The sequence below is a fragment of the Anthonomus grandis genome, chromosome 12, assembly GCF_022605725.1.
Source record: "Anthonomus grandis grandis chromosome 12, icAntGran1.3, whole genome shotgun sequence".
Classification (NCBI taxonomy): domain Eukaryota; kingdom Metazoa; phylum Arthropoda; class Insecta; order Coleoptera; family Curculionidae; genus Anthonomus; species Anthonomus grandis.
In genome coordinates, this window is record NC_065557.1 from 16,148,734 (window position 1) to 16,168,054 (window position 19,321).

Genomic DNA, 19,321 nt, shown 5'->3' on the forward strand with positions numbered 1-19,321 from the left:
TTACTGTCGACACGTGTTTCGTTAACGATGCTAGCATCTTCCGGAGAAGATTAAAACTAAACTAAAACTACTTACAAATGGCCTGAAGCATAGCCAAACAAATCTTAAACACTAACTAACTAAACTATATAATCGACTATAAGGGATTGGACCTTTATCCCTGTTAAGAATGTTTTCTTAACGAAATTATTAGCGAAACACGTGTCGAGAGTAATAATACAGACTTTTGGTTAGTGGTAAAACTGTCTCGTAATTTAAGGTTACTTTAGCTGACATTTTCCTGAAAAAATTAGAAATGAAATATTATTGACCTGTAAATTACTAGCCAAATTTTGAACTTAAAAATCATTTCCAGCATTTTTTGCTCTTGGCCATTTTTATGTCAACAAAAATGCCAATGATGTCTGATTAACAGTTCCCGAGATATACCCTGTCTAAAATATCTATTTTTATTTAGTATTTTTTTTACGCCTTCGATCAGATTTTTTCGATATTATATGAATTACCCCTGCTCCATGCAACCATTGTATCAAGATTCCAACAGTGTGCACTTCTCTCATTACCTATTGCCTTCGAATCTGGTGTTTCAACTTCCTATATTTAACCATCTTTCCATTGTATTTCGGTTTTAAGTTGTTGTTTTTCGGAATAGCAATATCAATAAGAGTTGTTCTCCAGGTATAGGCAAATATAGGTCAGTATACTCCCCACATAGCAAACATATATTATATGTAAATGCTAATTATATTCATAATATCCTGACGTATATACATACAATGTCTATTTTTAATGCTCTGTTTATTTTATGGATATGAAATAAATATACATTTGTCACACATTAGGTAATACATGGAATATACTATTAGTACGTACTGTGAATATCCTGAATATACTAGATATTTAAACTATATTCAAGAGTTATATTCTATGGATGTCTCATAAACATCTATTATATTCTATGTATCTGTTACATGTATCTTTATAGAATATACAAATACAATTTTTAATAAATTCCAGGATATATAATAAATATTTAATATATATAAAAAATAGCATAAGGAACTTTAAGGTCTTAAACTAGTTTGGGAGGAATTGAATATTGAGAAAACATATTTTTACTTAAATTCCAAATATATATTTATTTATTCATTTGTAAGTATGACAAAATAAAGCAGATATTCGTTGGTCAAGAAAACTCTAAAAAAGGAGGAAGGCAAATAGGAGGAAACATTCAGCACAAAAATACTGCATTACATTCACTACAACTTTTAATTTTAATAAAAGGAAGTTCGCGCCGATGTTTGCCATGTTTTTCTGTATTTTTTTTTATTTATAAACAAAATTAGATCAAGATGTAAACGCTATATAAAATAAAACTTTTTTGTATATAAACGGTATATTTCGGGCGGCAGAACATTACAAATAGAAGTAAATATTACGATTACATTAGAACCAATGTAGTCTTTTACATACCTACACTTATAAAACAAATATTTAAAATTATCTATTGTTCTTAAGGCATTCTAAAAGAAATTAATGATTTTATTGTTTAACTTAAAATTAAATCAAATAACAAAATGTGAAAAGGATGATTCCCTTTGCCAAACGGAGTTTGGAGAGTGTCAACATAGACTGCAACTGAAAAAGGCTATAAAAAAATTTTTATTGCACAATATGGCCGCCCACTTTGTCCATGAATACATGGCAGATGCAAGTGAAAATATTCATTAAAAAAAATTCTTGTCTATATTTTAACTCCTAAAATATGAAATAATATACCTCATCTAATGCAATATGGAATTTTCTTAAGATGATAAGTAGGTTCAACACCCAAAATGTGAAACAAACATTACACAATACGCCTTTGCCCGGGATCACCTGCACCGTATTTACTGTACAGCAAATTGTTGTTAATGTAACAAAACAAAAGTTGTTGTACAGCAAATACTGTGCAGGTGATCTTCGGTTGAATTCTCGACATTGTCTGTTCTTTTTTATTAAAGACATCAAAGTGACTTTCCTAAAATGACGCCAAGAGACGTCATTGTCGATGTATGTATCAAAGGTATAGGCGACGGTAATGTTCACAAAATATTTATACTTGAACATAAAAAAATTAAGTTAATCTCAATGTGTAACATATATACATAGAACATACACGATATTTTTTGCACTTTCTGGACTTTATAGGTATATACAGTGGATATCACATGCTATGTGGGTCTGTGTTCCTTATTTTTATTATCAGCTCGGTATCTAATCTGTTGGCAAAACGTTAAGTTTTCCTGCGATAGCTGTTGTGAAGTAATCTTACTACAAAATCGTGTCTCTGTTTATAATTTGTGGGTGCAAATGTCTATATCCTGTATATAGACTCCGATGTTTCACAGCCGTACTTTATCTGTCAAACTCTATTTCTGGATTCCATACCAACACATTTTAGCTAGATTCTTGTTGAAATCAATTGACCTTGTATAGCAACTAAAAACCCTTCTGTTTGAGATAAAAGTTGGTCCCAGGTCAACCAACGCTCCGAGTCCGTTCGACCCTGCTGTGTTGACTTACTTCTGTCGAATTTTGTTGACATGCCTCCTATATAGTGATTTCCCAGTCCAGCGACTCAAATTTAATTAAAGTACCTATTGTGGAAAGAAAAGTATTGTAGACATTTTTATTTATTTTTTAGACATTTTTTAGATGTAAACTAAAACACTCGATGCACTATAATAGTCAACAAATTTATTTGACACGCATATACCTACAACGATCACTTAAGACTACTAGAAATATTCATTTAGACTGCATTTATTTATTAATATTAATGCTGATGTAAAAGTCGTCCCAATATTCCGACTTTAACTGGCCTCCTAGCGGCGAAGGCTCCTTTTATACTAGATAGTTTCGGAAGATTCGGTAGCCTTTCACGTGTCTCCAAAGATGTCATGCGGTGTGCTGCCGCTTGTAATACCGCGATGATTCCGTAATGATGGCGAAGAGCTTAATTATATATTCGCGGCGTTGTCAATACCGTTACACTGCCGCCTTCCTCAGCTCATTTTGTCCCAACATGATGCGAGTTTGGGAATTGCTAGTTTTCTCAGATCACCGGCAAGCAACTCCTCCTTCTGGTAACATAGTAACATGGTTTTATTCATTCATTCCACCATTTTGACTGGGCGTGTAATGCAGTAGTCCTCATTTTATTGTCCCAAGCGTCTTACAGATATTCTGAATCAAACTGGATTCAAAATTTGATCTTTGGTCTAAAGGTAGCTCCAAACATATACTTTGGTGTATCTTTCGAGCTACATCAGAGCTACATACAGATCTACGGTTATTAAAGTGTCGACGATAATAGAGACTTTTTGGTTTAAACAGCGACTTACTAAAATATCCAATTACTTTTTCTTCTTGGCCATCCTGGATTTGGGACAGCACGGCTTCTATGCCTACATTGCTAGCGTTGGTTTTCGGTATAAATTGTTCTTCTAGCTCAGGATAGGTGCGCTTGTCAAACCATCTTTTAGGTGATCAATTTTTGGCTTTGTGTTTGGACCATTCGAATTTTCGTTTTTCTTCTGTCAGTCTGGTCAATAGTTATGCAATGTTGGTAAATCCTTCCACATAGCGTCGATACTAACTGCATAGTCCCAAGAAGCTGCGTAGCTTATGCTTATCTTTGGGAATTGGCCAATCTTTAACAGTCTGGATCTTTGCCTTGTCAAGGGCAACTCCTTGACTGAAATCGACGTGACCCAGATACTGCACAGCCCTTTGAAACAGATCACATTTCTTTGGGCTCAAGTTTAGTCCAGAACCTCGTAGCCTTAGAAATACTACAATATTTATTTTGTGCTGGACTCTGTTGAGCCTCCCTTTCTTAAATACTATCTATAAATATCTATGGAGCAAATGCCCCAGCTTTCTGCTTTGACCTCGCCTTAAACCGGTGACTGAGGACGATATCAGCCCTTCTAAGAATACTCTTTCCATCACGCACAAGTCTTTTTCTTTTTAAAATACTTCTTCATCCTCTATCTTTAGGATTCCCTACTTAAAACTTAACTCGAACCCCTTGGTGTCAATTATGTCCGTCCCGATTATCACCTTATTCTCAATCTCGGCCACTATCACAGGATGTTAGTTTCCAACACTCTAACTTTCAGTTTTAATAGCTACATCCTTTAAACGCCTCCCTAATCATTCGCTTGACCTATTTCTCATAGTCGTTCTCTCCTGGAATCACATGCCGGACCAAACGTGCAATATCAGCTCTAAATTCTTGCAATGACTCCCATGACGCTTTGCACCGATTTTTCTACTACTATGGTTCCAGGTGTGGTCGGCCATAACACATCTTCGGGGGACATTCTTTACAGGATGGCAGGGGCATCTCCTCTTAAGGTAAACGTAAGGCCAGTTGCCTTCTCCCTGGTTTGTTTTGGCAGCCGCTTCCAACTGATGCTCGTAAAAATTCCATGATCTAGTACTATTAAATTGAGGCGGTTTGAGCGCATCAGCCCAACAGATGCCATAATTGCACAAACTTCATTCTTGTTATCCATCAGAAGTATTGACATCGAATGTTGTGATTCTGTTTTGAAGTTCCTGGATGGTTGGCAGAATTTCCCAGCAATTTATTTGTCAAACCTTCTTTCATCTTTGCAGAATTTTTGAGTAACTTAGCTTCCAGGTTGGTGCCATTTTTTTCAATCTTCCTAACCTCTGCCTGTAACATTTGACCGATATCATTTTCACAAGCAAACCCAAAGTTATACGAGTCATCGCCTTTTTCAAGTAATTCTTGACGAAGCTGCAAGTTTGCTTATTTTTCCCGTCGTATCGTAGTCCCTTTCCTTTTGTTCCCTTTTCAGCTCAGCTACTTTTAAATCCACCAATTTTGCTTGCAATTTGCCAGAATTAAAAAACTCGAAGCACAAAAATAGTCAACTGATTTATTTTACACGTATACACTAAACACGATCACTTCTAGACTAAAACTACTAGAATTATTTATTTACATTGTATTTATTTACTAGTATTTATGGAAATTTAAAAGTCGCGCCAATATTCCGACTTGAAGTCGCCTCCTAGCGACCAAGCTAGGTCATGGTTTCGGAGGATTCGCTAACCTTCCACGTGTATCCAGAAATGTCGTCCGTGTGCCGCCGTTTCTGCCACCGCGATGATTCCGGAATAGCGGAGAACAGCTGATACTTTCGCAGCGTTGTCAGACCATAATTATATCTTATTTTTTTTGAAGTATTTTTTTCTCATAATTTTTTAAATTAATAATCAGTGCAAAAAAACAAATTACATCTGCAATAAATTTAATCAACCTCGTAGCTTTTAGAAGAAACCAAGTCAGCAAACAAAAGGATCGTCCTAATACAAAATTCCGTCTCGTTTGACACAACAACCCATATATTTTGATTAAAAATGATTTACCGTTTAGGGCGTGAATAAAGGGAAAAGAAAAATGACGTAGAGTTCTCTCTAGGTAATTTCCTTTTGTATTTTTAGATTTCACAGGCATTTAAATTTGAATACATTGATGCAATAAAATTTTAAATTTTGACATTAATTTCTAAAAACTTTATCCCATTTAGACTTTGGAGTCGTTAACACTTTTCTGTAGCCGTATCATTTTTATTATCTTCAGTAAGTATTTAAATGTCAATATCATTTAACCTAATTATGGAATTCGTTGTATGTAGGTTTACTTGTTATTACTTTGTTACTTTGTTATTACTAGGGGCGTCAAAAAAACTGTGTAAATTTTATTTGCATTTGCATGGCAAGGCTAAACGGACCGCAGCACGTTATTGCTCCACCGTCTAGACTGGACGTCGATAAACTCCACGGCAATAACGCTTGTGATTGTGAGATAAGAATGACATCTTTCTTCCGCTACTCCTGCGTGTGCTTCTGCTTTCTCTTCTTTCTACTCCCTGTCTACCGCCCTCGGCTTGCTGTTTTTCATTCTTAGTATATGTGTCTATCTCTCTTTCCTCTTCTCTCCTTCAGCCCAATCCAAGAGGTGCAGTACTATACACTGGTAATACACACTGGCGCTGATGTTCCCTCTGGAATACCGGGGATCTTCCAGAGTATTCACCCTTACCCAAATATACGGCTCTGCTTGGGTAGACCACTATTTCCATATAGGGACCATATAAGTAAGAAAGGCCATCCTTCCTGTCCCCTTCAATTCCCCTCCACTAACCATCAATATCTCCACCCCCGGGAGTTCTATTTCAGCAGGTATCCCGAAATCCCACACCCTCCATCATGGAAAATTGAAATTGAGGAGCCAGGATGATTGCCCTCCCAGATCCGAGGACGCTGGTGGCAACTATCTAGTTTCACCTCCTGAAGTTTATATGTAATCTTCGCCTGACTTATATACTCTAGTGCACTATGCCCATAAAATATCTGCAAGCAAGTCTACAGCAGGGAAAAGCGTCTACTGCTGATCTGTGCAAAAATGCATAACCATTGCCTTAATACAGAAGCCCTGGACCAGGGTTACTCTGTTAAAGGCAGGCTTATGTTTAACTGACGGTATATTCCACAAACATAAAGCCTATGAAAATTCTCGCGCCTGCATCCTAATTATAAATGTGCGGTATTTTCTCCTCACAGGTTTCTGCACAAGAAACCTAGTAGCCTTCAAGCTGTCAATAGGTTTGGGAAAGGACCTGGTAGTCTGCTTTGTCTACTTTCCCATCGAAATCCCCTTGTCTTTATTCTGAAACCAGGAAAATGCAACTACACAGACCCCATATCGTGCTGATTAAACAGCTTAACCAGTTTGCTGCTGAAGACAATAGAGATGCTGACTGACCAATATCTAAAAGAAATCATCTCTGCAGTGGTTAAAAGACCACAGCATGTGCAACAATATGCTTAGTAGGCCGGCAAATCCATGGACTACACCACTTCGTGAGAAATGAGAACGGTGCTTTAGGCAATGGAAAGGTGCGTTCCTAGATATCGAAGGAGCGTTTGATAACATCCCTTTCGCAAGGATCTACCAAGCACACAAGCGCCAAGGCTCAGAACCCTGTTGGATAGAAGCCAGCGTTACGTATCTGTCCAGCTAAACAGCAAGGTTGTCAAAGCATATCACGACAGCATACCATTACAGCCGAAAAGATGCTGGCTCCAACCTCGTCCTGGCGTACATAAAGGTTCTGAAGGTACTGGTAAAGGTGAGCTGCAGGGTTCAGCTTGTCTGGGTGCCTGGGAACTCAGGCCATGCTGGAAACGAGGAAACGAAGGAGTCCGTGCTAGACTGGGATCTGCCAAACGGCCGATGAGACTTGAATTCATAATCGGTATAGCTAAATGCGTAGCAATTGCATCAATGAAGAGTCAAGTGAACCTTGCGAAGATGGACTGAAGCACCTGGCATGAGAAAGGCTAAGGTACACATAGACGCCCCCTCTGCATGTCTCACCAAGTTTTCCAAGGCTATTGGTCTCTGGTAACCCTCGGTACGACGGATTCATTAGGAGATCTATGTACATAACAGCTCTCAGCTGCCCACTGCACTACAAATCAAAATCGATCAATATGGTATTCATTGTTTATGGTATTCATAAGTTTCTCCCGACTTTACAATCTATATAAAATCTATATTAATTTAAATAAACTGTGATTTTTTGGAGATACTTTATGGTGATCAGCAAAAACTCTTTATTTTTGACAATTATAGAAAAAAATTTATAATTCTTAATAACGCATATTTTGATTAAATAGACAATAATTTCAAAAAATACGTTTATTTATTTTATATCTACCATCTGTTTTATAGGATATTTTGATTTTATTATGTATTTTTTTATCTATAATAAACATTTTTGAATACAATTTCAAAAACTGATTTAGCAATTAGAATTTTGAGATACTCCAATCTCAATTATAAATTTAAACTTGAGTATTTTAAGAAATGAATATCAAAAATAAAAAGTTTACTGTTCTTTATTTTTAATAAAAATAAATGTGGTAGTATTATTTTTAGGTCACAGACGTTTTATGGTCTAGAATATCATCATTTTGACCTCAGATAATACTATACGTCTCTACAATGGCAGAATAAGAACGTTTTTACAACGTCTTTATTATTTGCTTTAACAACATTAAAGCAAAATGTATGCTTTTCCTCGTTATAAATGACGCATTTGTTGCATTTCCGATAATCCATACAAATAGAGATCTCAATAACGCTAATAAATCCTTAAATCAAATTAAAATTGTAAAAGCCAAAAAAATATATATTTTAGCATAATAATAGGTTATAAAATAAGAGAAAAATGTGGTGTGATTACAACTGGACGGTTTTTTATGAAATTATTTTTAATCTAATGGTTTAAAAATGTTAAAAAAGTTTAACTAATAATAAACATCAACATTTAATTGTTATAATTAAGATTCATTTTACATGTAGTTAATTATAGATAATTCAAAATGTACAAATCAGTTATATGGAGAAATAAATGATTTGTACTTTGTTTAATGATGTAAAAAAGTTTCAAATAAAAATGTTATTTGAATTCACATCAGAAAAAACTTCTCCGACGACATAAAAAAAGACATAGTCTTTTAGACGTATTTGTCTATAATTATTATAGACTATAATTATAGACTTATTTATAATGCAATAGTTCCACGCCGTTTGAAATGATTATCATTTGAAGTTGCTATTCAGTTATACAAAAGGCACATTCCAGAATTTAAAATAGGCCATCTGAATATAGAAAAAAAATTAGATTAGTGTTTTGATTTTACTTTTAATTTTTTTGATACTACTCTTAATATCTTTGTATTTTTTAGGTAAACATACATGCATTAGATGCATACATAAATAGGATTTTTTTTGCATTTACGTAGGTTATTCACAAAATTTAAAAATGGCCTAAAGGGTCAATTAGGGATAATCTGGAAATATTTATTTTGAACATTTAATTTGGTGACATAGCTTTAGGATATCCTCGGAATATTATAGGACTTGTATGTATGGACTTATTGACAAGTATAGGTCTTTTTTTATTAGAAGATAGATCTTCAATTTCTATTAATTTTTAAAATATGATATCACATAAAGTTTTAAATTTACATTTTTAAATTCCATGGATAAAAGGTTTTTATATTTATAAAATTTTATATTTGTATGATTTATATTTTAGGTAGAAGTTCTTATAAAGGAAATAAGAAGCCATAATCAAATAATTAATATATGTGGTTTTCTCGGCATTTTCTTTTGTGCCTTGTCAGCCTTATATATATATGCCCTTTGCACTAATATAATGTAAGAGTTATGATTCGTAATTATGTAATGGCCTAAAAGAAATATAAATCATAATCATTCTCGAGCAAAAAGTCTATATATCAAAACATGTATTAAGCAAAAATGAAAAACGACAAAATCATTATTTTTTTAATGTCTCTCATGTTCTCTCTTTACTATTTTCTTTTGTGTATTTTCAGTTTTCACGCAATTTTTATTTGATAAATTTTGATTGCCAGGACAATTTTTGGTGTCCAACACTAACCTTTAATAAATTTAACGATTATTATAGGTAGATAATTTAAAGGTTTGGTAGTTGGCTTTTAGCTTAATATAGATGCATTATAAATTCATTAATTTAAGTGGACAATTGGTTTTATATCACGATTTAAAGTAAAAGTTATTTTCTATTAATGCGAACTTGATTAGTTAAGTTCGTCTTATAATTAGTCTTAGCATGGGCTTAATTAGGGTCTTTTGCTAATACCAATATATATTATGTCATGTAGAAAAAGGTTGAAAACTGCATCAAAGAAAAGATCTCAACAGTCAAACCAAGCAGTAACTCTCGTCTTTTCTTTTCAACACGGTATATAGCATTATCATTAAATACGGTCTTTTTCGCTCCGTAACAGCGAACGCTGGCAAGCACCGCGTCGACTTTAACAATTTTATATCGTTTCATTCACTTTAGGTTTAGTTCCCCTGTTGCGTTTATTCGGCGAGCATAGTGAACTTGGGTCCCCCATGTTTCTCGTGCGTTACGCGGCTTTTTGTTTTTTTATTTTTGGCCGCCTTTGTTAATTTTTTTGGCCTCGATTTGGAGTACGCAGAATTTACTGGTTAACACTGGACAATATTTGCTAATACAGGAGGTAGGTTTTGTTGTTGTTTTTAATTTATTTTGTAAAAGAATGAAACTTAAAATTAATTTTTAAAAATATTAATTTGATTAGATTTTACTCAAACTCTTTCTTGTCTACTAAAAATATATTTTTTTCTAATAAGTACATTAGACATCAAATAGTTTTTATCATAATTCTCTAAAGTTTCAAACTAGACCAAAAAAAACAAATTCTATTCCTGAGAGGTACCGGTTTTTTGTCAATAGTATACCTTATATAATTTATATGTGGCGATTATTTTATCTGGTATTCATAAATCGCTGCACCATAGCGGGAATTTTTTTATTTCAATTTTGTTCTGACATAAATAAGTATACAGGATTTCTTATAATTTAATATATTTAATTAAGCATATACATATTATATTTTATACCTATAACAACTTTCTGTTTAACTGTATTGAGCAATAGTAAGGGCTAATAACAATTGCTTGAATTTCTTTTAAAAGTTATTTGTAATAAAAATTGCAAAAAATTATTCAAAAAAAAACTATTATAAGCGTTTCTCTAAAATCAATAATGATGATTTTAAGGATTTATTGCTTTGAAAACTCGGATATTTTAATACCAGAGTAGCTGTCTTGCTTCGTTCAAATAAAAGTGTAACAGGAAATTATTTTAATCAAATTTGGATATTTTGTTCACATACAGGGTGTTTCAGAACTATGGGATCAAACTTCTAGGGGTTGTTCAGTGCAACAGTAGAATCCATTTGAGTAGATGAACCCATGTCCGGAAATGTGTCACTACGCCACTACGGCCCTAAGACGCGTTTAAATTTAGAAAAAATATTAATTACCTAAATAGGATCTGATGCATTTATTTTTACCTTTTGTATATGATACCATCACAACAATTGTTCAAAATGTCTTCCTCCAACCTCAATACACCGATTTAAACGCCGCACATGATTTTGGCAGATTACACTAAAAATTTGATCCCCGTTTTGAATGATTTCAAATGCTGTTGTTATTCGTCCAACTAAGTCTAGCTCTGACTATACTGGAGTTTCGTAGACTAAAGACTTTACGTGTCCTCATAAGAAAAAATCGAGCGACGTTAAATCGGGTGACCTAGGGGGCCAAGAAACTGCTCCACCTCTGGCAATCCAACGGTGCCCAAATCGCTGAGCCAAATACTCGCATTTAGTGGAACATTTACAATGATGTGATCCAGAAGCCATCGACAAAATTGAACTCTAGGATGATAATCGGCTGCAGTCATACCTTGAACTTTCTGGAAGTGGTAAGGATGGAGTTGTTGCTCGTGTAGTACCCGCCAGACAGAAGCGTTACTCGTATTCATATTCTTAGCGACGTCACGTGTGCTATTTGATGGTTCATCGGCAACTCGTTGAAGCACCTCTTCTTCAAATTCGACCGTTCCTACGGTTCGAGCAACGTACCAGTATCATGCAATTCTTGGTCTTAAACATGCCTGTCTCAGCGAGCCGCCGATGAACCGCAATAAACTTTTTGTAGCCAGGATGCTGTCGTTCGGGATAACGTTCATGATACAACCGCGATGCTGCTCGTGCATTGCAGTTTGTTGCTCCGTATGCCAAATGCATATCCGCCAATTCTTGATTGGTAAAGTTTTCCATTAGCAATAAATGTTAAAAATGTAAGCTATAAAATTTTTAAACATGACATTGAGAATTGACATTGATAAGCGTTGATTTTAAACAATTGTTGTTATGGTATCATGTACAAAAGGTAAAAATAAATGCAGCAGATCCTTTTTAGGTAATTAATGTTTTTTATCAATTTTAACGCGTCTTAGGGCCGTAGTGGTCTAGTGACGCATTTCCGGACATGGGTTCCTATACTCAAATGGATTCTTCTGTTGCACTGAACAACCCCCAGAAGTTTTATTCCATAGTTCTGCAACACCCTGTATAAGATTTTTGAATAGTCAGATTGAACTAAAAATATCAGTGTCTGCCTAAAGCCATAACAGGTTTTATGATATATTTGTGTAAAAAATATTTACTAACTTTATGAAATAATGAATATTTAAATATAAATTTGTTTTTAGAAAAAACTTAATTAGCAAAAAAAAGAAATTTACTAAAATTTACTAAAATAACAATCGCAAAAAATTTTCATAAACCCTTTTCAAATACATGTCACATAATATTAGAAGTTGCTGGTGTACAGGGTGACAAAATCCTATTTATCATATTGCAATTCTGTTATTTTAAAAGGTCTTGAAGGCGTCATTATCAAAACTTTAAGGTGAAATTGGATAAGTACAGTAAATTAATTAGATGTCAGAATGAGTTTAATGTAACGTACTAGTACTAGTAGATCCAAAATGATATCTAAGATACGTCATAAAAAGGCACCTCTTACCAAAGACATACTATTTCGTCATTAAGAATATTAACTAACAGGGTAATCTATTAGATTATGTCAGCTTTTTTATACTATTGTATCTGCACCTCTCTTTTTTTAGTTTCCTTTCTTTCATCCTACTTTATTTTCCCTTTCTCTACTAATTTTTCTACTAATATTTTTTTCGGTCAAATTCAAGCTAGTTAGAAATATAATTATTTCTTTATTTTTTAAAAATGGGAGACATTGGCAAAGTAGTTAAATCCAATTTTTGAACTTTCATTATTTAAAATTTAGCACGCACGACGTTTTAGGTGGGAAGAATCTCCAACCGTTATCAAGTGTAAACTAACAACAATAACTCTTCTACAGGTCGATGTAAGTACTTTAAGGGTGTGTAGAGATATATATTATGACGTCTGATCATGAGTGAAGCACTTTAGATCTTGCAATGCTCCTTGCACGAAATTATTGCTTCTATACAATGTATGTTGTGAAAATATTGGACTAAGCGTGTTCTGGTATTTCTGATCTGGAAACCTCTCCTGTTCGAGTCCATTTTTGATGTTGGTTCGCCTATGAATGACTCTCTGTGGAGTGATGCACCTCTTAGAGGTGTAACGATATTGTAAACATCGAGAAACCAGCTGATTCTCCGTCATTCCGGAATAACATAAGTGGTACACCGCATGACGTCTCGAAGGTTAACGGAAATCTTCCGGAACAGCGTTCTGCCGAGTATATAGGGAGCCGCATCGTTGATAGTTGTCAGTGAAGTAAAGTTTGGAATATTGGCGCGAAATTTAAATAGTATTATCATAAATTAATACAGTAAAAAGAAATATGTCTAGTAGTCTTAAGTGTTTAGTGGTGTAAGTGTGCAAATAAATTAGTTGACTATTTGCGATTGTTTTAATTCACACCTAGCGAGTAAGAAAAAAAGGCAACAGAGATCTTCATAACTCCGACTATCAATTCAAAGATAGTTTTAAGTCTAAGACGAAGGGCTTCCTATAAGCACGTCGTTATCTTTGGAGTACAGTAATAACATTAGGCTAAGCACCAAGTTCACGATGAAGTTAGAAACTAAGATGGCATTTCTTAAATGTTCTTGTAAAGAACAACAATGGACACCTAATGACCTCATCTTATCGCAAACCAACACATAAATGACAATATCTACACTATAATTATCCTGGGGACAGCCACAATATGCAACAACAATCTTAATCTCAGTAGCAAATAGAAAATATCATTAAAGACTTACAGCAGAACGAGTATCCAAGCAAACTAGTAAAGACGACAGCTATTAGGAGACGGGAAAGATAACAAGAAAAAAGCAAATGCAACTAGAGGACCCAATAGGATGTTTAACGATTCTGTACATTAAGCGAATTTCGGAAAAAATCACAGAATTGCCAAAAAAATTAACATCAAGACTGCCTTCACGTTGAAGATATCCATACGAAGTTTAGTATCGAAGACCAAGCCAGAATGCTTACAAGATAATAAGAAATGCGTATAACAAATTCCTTGTGAATATATGAAGAGTCATACATAGGCGAGACAAAGCGACCACTGTCAAGTCAGGACAAACGAACATCGAAAGTGGCTAGGTTTTTACATTAGGAATAGCAGAACACGATTTGTCTAATGGTCACAACTATATTACAGTAGATAAAAGCAAAGATTTTGTGCAAAGAGCCAAGGAAGAAAAGTAGATTCCTGGAGACATCTTACATCACGCAAAACTAAGGAATCTTTAGCCAGACCAGTGTTAGTATTCTTAACATCTGGAGAACACCGTAACATACTTCACGTATGACCAGACGTCATATACCATATACCTCTACACAGACTTCTAGTATACGTAGTAAGCCTAGTTATTGTTGCTAGTTTATATGCAGCTAGTTTATTGATAACTGTCGGAGATAGTTCCCTACCGTACTGTTATGCTAAATTTAAAATAATCAAGTTCGAAAATTAGATTTTGCTCATTATTTGTTTTTATTATTTTATTTAAAAAAAATTTTGTTCTTTAGTATAAGCTTTAACAGCCTCTTATTTTAACTTCTTATCTACACTGTATACAAATATAGAGAAAGCCAATAGTCCAGAGGGAGATTATAAAGGCATAGATTATGTAATGGATCTAGTGAACAAAATAACAATTATTAATTATTAATATTAAGTGCGATGTTTGGATTTATATACTATTTGACTCTGTGAATTAATGTATAAATTATATAACTTTTTGTCTATAATCTTAAAAATATATTTTCGCCTGTTATATTGAGAAATAGAATTATAGTTCTTTCCACACTATAAAATACTTTCAGTTTTATATTTTTTATTTAAAAAAAATATTTTCGAATAAAATTCAAGGACTCACATTTTGACCCAAAAATTCGTTTTTTGTCTACTTCTGCTTCATTATATTCTGAAATCACAGCTTATTTCAATAACTAGCCAAAAAAAATGTTTAAACAGGTGACCAAAATAAATTATGTCTAGCTGCGACTATATATAAAGCCGAATTCCAAAAATTTTCCAAAATATCAATATTGCCATACGTTCTCATAAGAATAATGTTTTTTTCCTTTTTGTATAAGATTGATACTTTTCTTATTAGAGTCGTTCAAAACGCCTCTTCACCATATATAAATAACAAAAAAATTAAATTTTTAACTTACCTAATTTTGCAAACATTAAGAAATGATTTTTTTATCCAATATCGAAAAAAAACTCAATATTTCCAGTATTTTGGCAAAAGAATGTATACTAATAAAATGTAAATGTAGCATCTTATGTAGTAATTTCTAAATAAAGTATTTTTGCAAAATTTTGGATAGAATTTACTTTCTAAATGTAACTCTTTCCAATTCTGTATATTTCAAGTTATTAAAAATGTATATTAGCAGAAAAAGGGAAACAAAATAATTTTATGAGATTTAAGTATTTTATACTATCAAAAACCTAAAAATTATCCTCACTGTTGCAAACAAAAACATTCTATATGAAAAAACTTTATATGCAGCAGAATTCTATTTAAAAATTGCAATTTAATTTAAATAAACCGCAGAACTTTCCTATAAAGCAATTACTTCTACGTGACATTTTTACAATATTAACTATTTCTCTATACCTATTGATATAAAAAGCGTTGAATGTGAAAATCATCTTATGTAAATGCTTGGATAATTTTTTATAAACATAAAATAATATGCTATATAATATTTTTACAAATAAGATAAGCACTTACGTACATAAATGTTTTATTAATGTACACATCCTTTTGATGTTTATTTTCAATAAAATAATAAAGAAAAGCTTGACAATAATTAAGAAATTAGTTTTTAGTTGCCCTTGAAATACCGTAGAGCATAAAAGAGTTACGTGTAATAACCTTTATTTGTCCAGATAAGAAAGCCGGATAGCAATTTTATTAATTATGCCTCATATTAATGAGGCAAAACCAGTAAGTTTTTATAAAATGTATTAACATACCTAATAGTCATATGTAACCCAGTAAATTATTTTTGTTCTTTTTGTTTGTGGTATTAAATATCTTAAGAAGTAAAATTTTGCATTAAATATAACAGGAAAATTAACATTGATAGAACGTTTTATGGTGGTAGAATCATATTCTAGGTACATTTTGATTAAAGACGTTATGCCGTAAGTTTTCTGTATGAACCAGATTTTTTATTATCTTTTAAAAGTCAGATAGCAAGTTGTTTCAAAGTTCAAAAAATGTAAATAAAAATGTTTAATTTATAATTATTCATTTTAAGAATATTTTAATGCTTTTTTCTACGCTATAAACAGAAAAAAATTGACTTATGACTTGACGTGCTTTTTTATTGAATTTTAGTGGTTAACACATCACAAGGAAAATTTTAATTTTTTTCTTCAACATTTTTCATAAAAATAAAATTTTTTAGTTGATTGTTCTTTTTTTAGAAAAAAAATATCAAAAAAAAATTCTTGTTTGAAAGGACTATCGACTGTAAAAAAATTTGTTTCCTTACGAATTCTTTGACTTTTCCCTTTGATTTTCTTTCACTATGTAAAGGGCAAAGATTCAATTAACAGAAAAAAACATATTTGAAAAAAATTAAGGGATCTGATTATTTCGAAAACTTTCATATAAATAATTATTGTCTCAAAGATTTTTTTATTTAAAAAAAGAATAAATGAGATTTTTGAATCCAATAAATTGCCTATGTGTTTGTTCACTATATATAAACGTGCCTCGCAAAAGAAAACCTTTCCTGACAATACCACACTCTTAATTATATGATCTTATATACCTGATATTATCTTAATTGAAATATTATAAACGAAGCTACTGATCCTTAAAAAAATACTCACAAAGAATTATAACATAAATATTAATAACGCTGCTATTACTATTGTACTACATACTATTGCTAGAAGTAAATAGAGAATATAATAAAAGAAGAAATATAAGAGAAGTGATGTTTTCTTATATAATTGAAACACTTTTTTTATTTATTTAAGAGAAAAAAATTAGCATTCTTAAAAAATCATTATATCGCTATCAAAATAGTATCTGGATCATCTAAAAATAGTGTTTTTCTTGTGTACTTTGCCAAATTATGCAAGAAAAACATCACTTTATTACATTCACCTATACAGTTTTATTTCTCGGATTAGGATGAGGATATAAAAATAAGAATTTATATTTCCACTTTTTTCTATATCACTGTTTCATTTTCAAAATAGAGTATAGATCGCATGGAAACAGTGTTTTACTGACGTAAGTTTTACTGCAGAGTGCTGTATATGAAAAGACAGATATGGGTCTAAGTACGATATTAAAGTTATATTTTAGCTTTAATTATAACCTATTAGAGAAGTTTTCGTATGTTTTCTAGGTTTTGGAAATATCTCTTTATATCTTTCAGATATTTAGAGTCATTTTCATTTTAATTTAGGTATTGAGATGTCCAATTTTTATGTCTTTCAGGTTGATTGTATCGATTAGATAGTAACGCATTAAATTATTAGCTATTGACTTCTAGATATACTTTCTTTCTAAACCTGAGAAGCTTTGGTGATATTTAATAGTAGTTTTTTGCACATTTTAATAAAAAATATCCAACCTCATAGTTTAAACTTTTTTTCAGGAATTAAACTTATTATCAAGATTATGAACTTAATATTATTGACACAGACTTTTTTCTTGCTTTTGACTCAGTTCTGACATTAAACTGAGGTTAGCTGGAGATGACTGAATATGAAGTACGGAGTATATAAAATTAAATTTCCTTCTCAATATCTTAATCTACTCATTATTTTTTTGTTATATCGATATATATAGTGAGTTGTTTTAAGCAAATTATTATATACCAGGTGGTCCAGGATAAAAGGAACACTATAAATTCTTTGGAACCGGAAGTACCAGAAAAACAAATAAACACGTCAAAAAAGCTCGTTTACGTAAAGCATTTTCTCATTTAATTCGTTTTGCTTAAAGTGAAACCACCCGGTAGATATTTTTAACGAAACCCGTAATGTTATGCCTCAGATATCTGTGATCGCCATCCTCTGTTTTAACTTGGTCTTAGTGAAAAAAAAATATCTTTTTCTTATACATAGAGCTACACGGTTGTTAACCATAAAAAAATGAATAAAAGAGATCTGGCTTTGTTTTAAATTAAAGACAAAAATAAGACAAACCCTACAAACTTAAATATTATGATTAATAGAACCGCTCAGCATCAGAACATAACATAATGTTCTAAAAAACAATAACCTGCAGAGGTAATATCGTATGACTTGTCCACGGAACAACGCCATTAACATTTTTTTGTGAGGAAAGAAGGCAGGTGTACGTCGTGAAACGCACCGAATAAGAACCTTCGTATAATACCTTCGATCGAACTTATAAAAGATCCCAACTGAGATTAAGGCCTGCATCATTCGAGATCCCAGCATTCTGATGGAGCCAAGACAAAAGCGCGTTATTTTTAACCTAGCGCACTTTTTTACTAATTTAAATACATCCTGTCGTTCTTGAATGATGATTGGAATGGTTGTTGATATAACGTTTAATTTACACCAATTAAAATTAGCGCACTTGTAGTATATTTAAATTACAAGGTTAGGATATACCTATTTAATGTCGCTGTGATCTGCATCTTTAACTAGGCGCAAAATAATAGAAGCTCGAAAGTTGATTTTGTTTAAATGTTATTGAATACGCTGCAAATGCCAATTAGCTGTTAAAAAATAAATAAGCTAATTTCGCATTTTGATGGAAAATTTTGCCAAAATCAAGTTATTTGTAGGTTTTTTTTAGTGTAACTGTTTTATTTTAGTATTCAACTAATTTAAAAGTGGCGAAAGAAACATTTTCAAGTATATTGGTGTTTATCAGTGTTTTAAATGAAAAGGTTCACATGTACAGGATCATTTCTTATATTTAAAAAGAACATTGTTACTGCATTTATCAATAGCTATAGGTCTTTTTATAAAACCAATCTTACAATACGCTAAGAGATATCAAAGTGAGGTTAGGAGAAGGCAGGTTACAAAATAATATTTATAACGTCTCATAACTAGTGTAAGCACATTTTTCCAAGAAATATATAATACATTTGGCATGTCCATCTCACAATGGAAAACTCGGCAATGCGCATGAGTGATGGTTATTTCCTATTGGCTTCCGAAAACAAGTATTATTGACAGTTTAAGTTGTGGCCAATCAACGATAAAGACTTTTTAGTATGTGGTGATCGTCCAATTTTACTCTAAGATAGA

At 32.5% G+C, this 19,321-nt stretch overlaps 1 protein-coding gene across 1 annotated transcript in view; it reads left to right on the forward strand.

The window, feature by feature from the left end:
• The first annotated feature begins 9,980 nt into the window (after window positions 1-9,980).
• LOC126742908 (tetraspanin-18-like) overlaps window positions 9,981-19,321 on the forward strand; it is a 55,712-nt gene continuing 46,371 nt past the window's right edge. The window contains exon 1 of the mRNA XM_050449768.1: window positions 9,981-10,167. The gene's annotated coding sequence lies outside the window, so the exon portion shown is untranslated. The remainder of the gene's footprint in view (window positions 10,168-19,321) is intronic.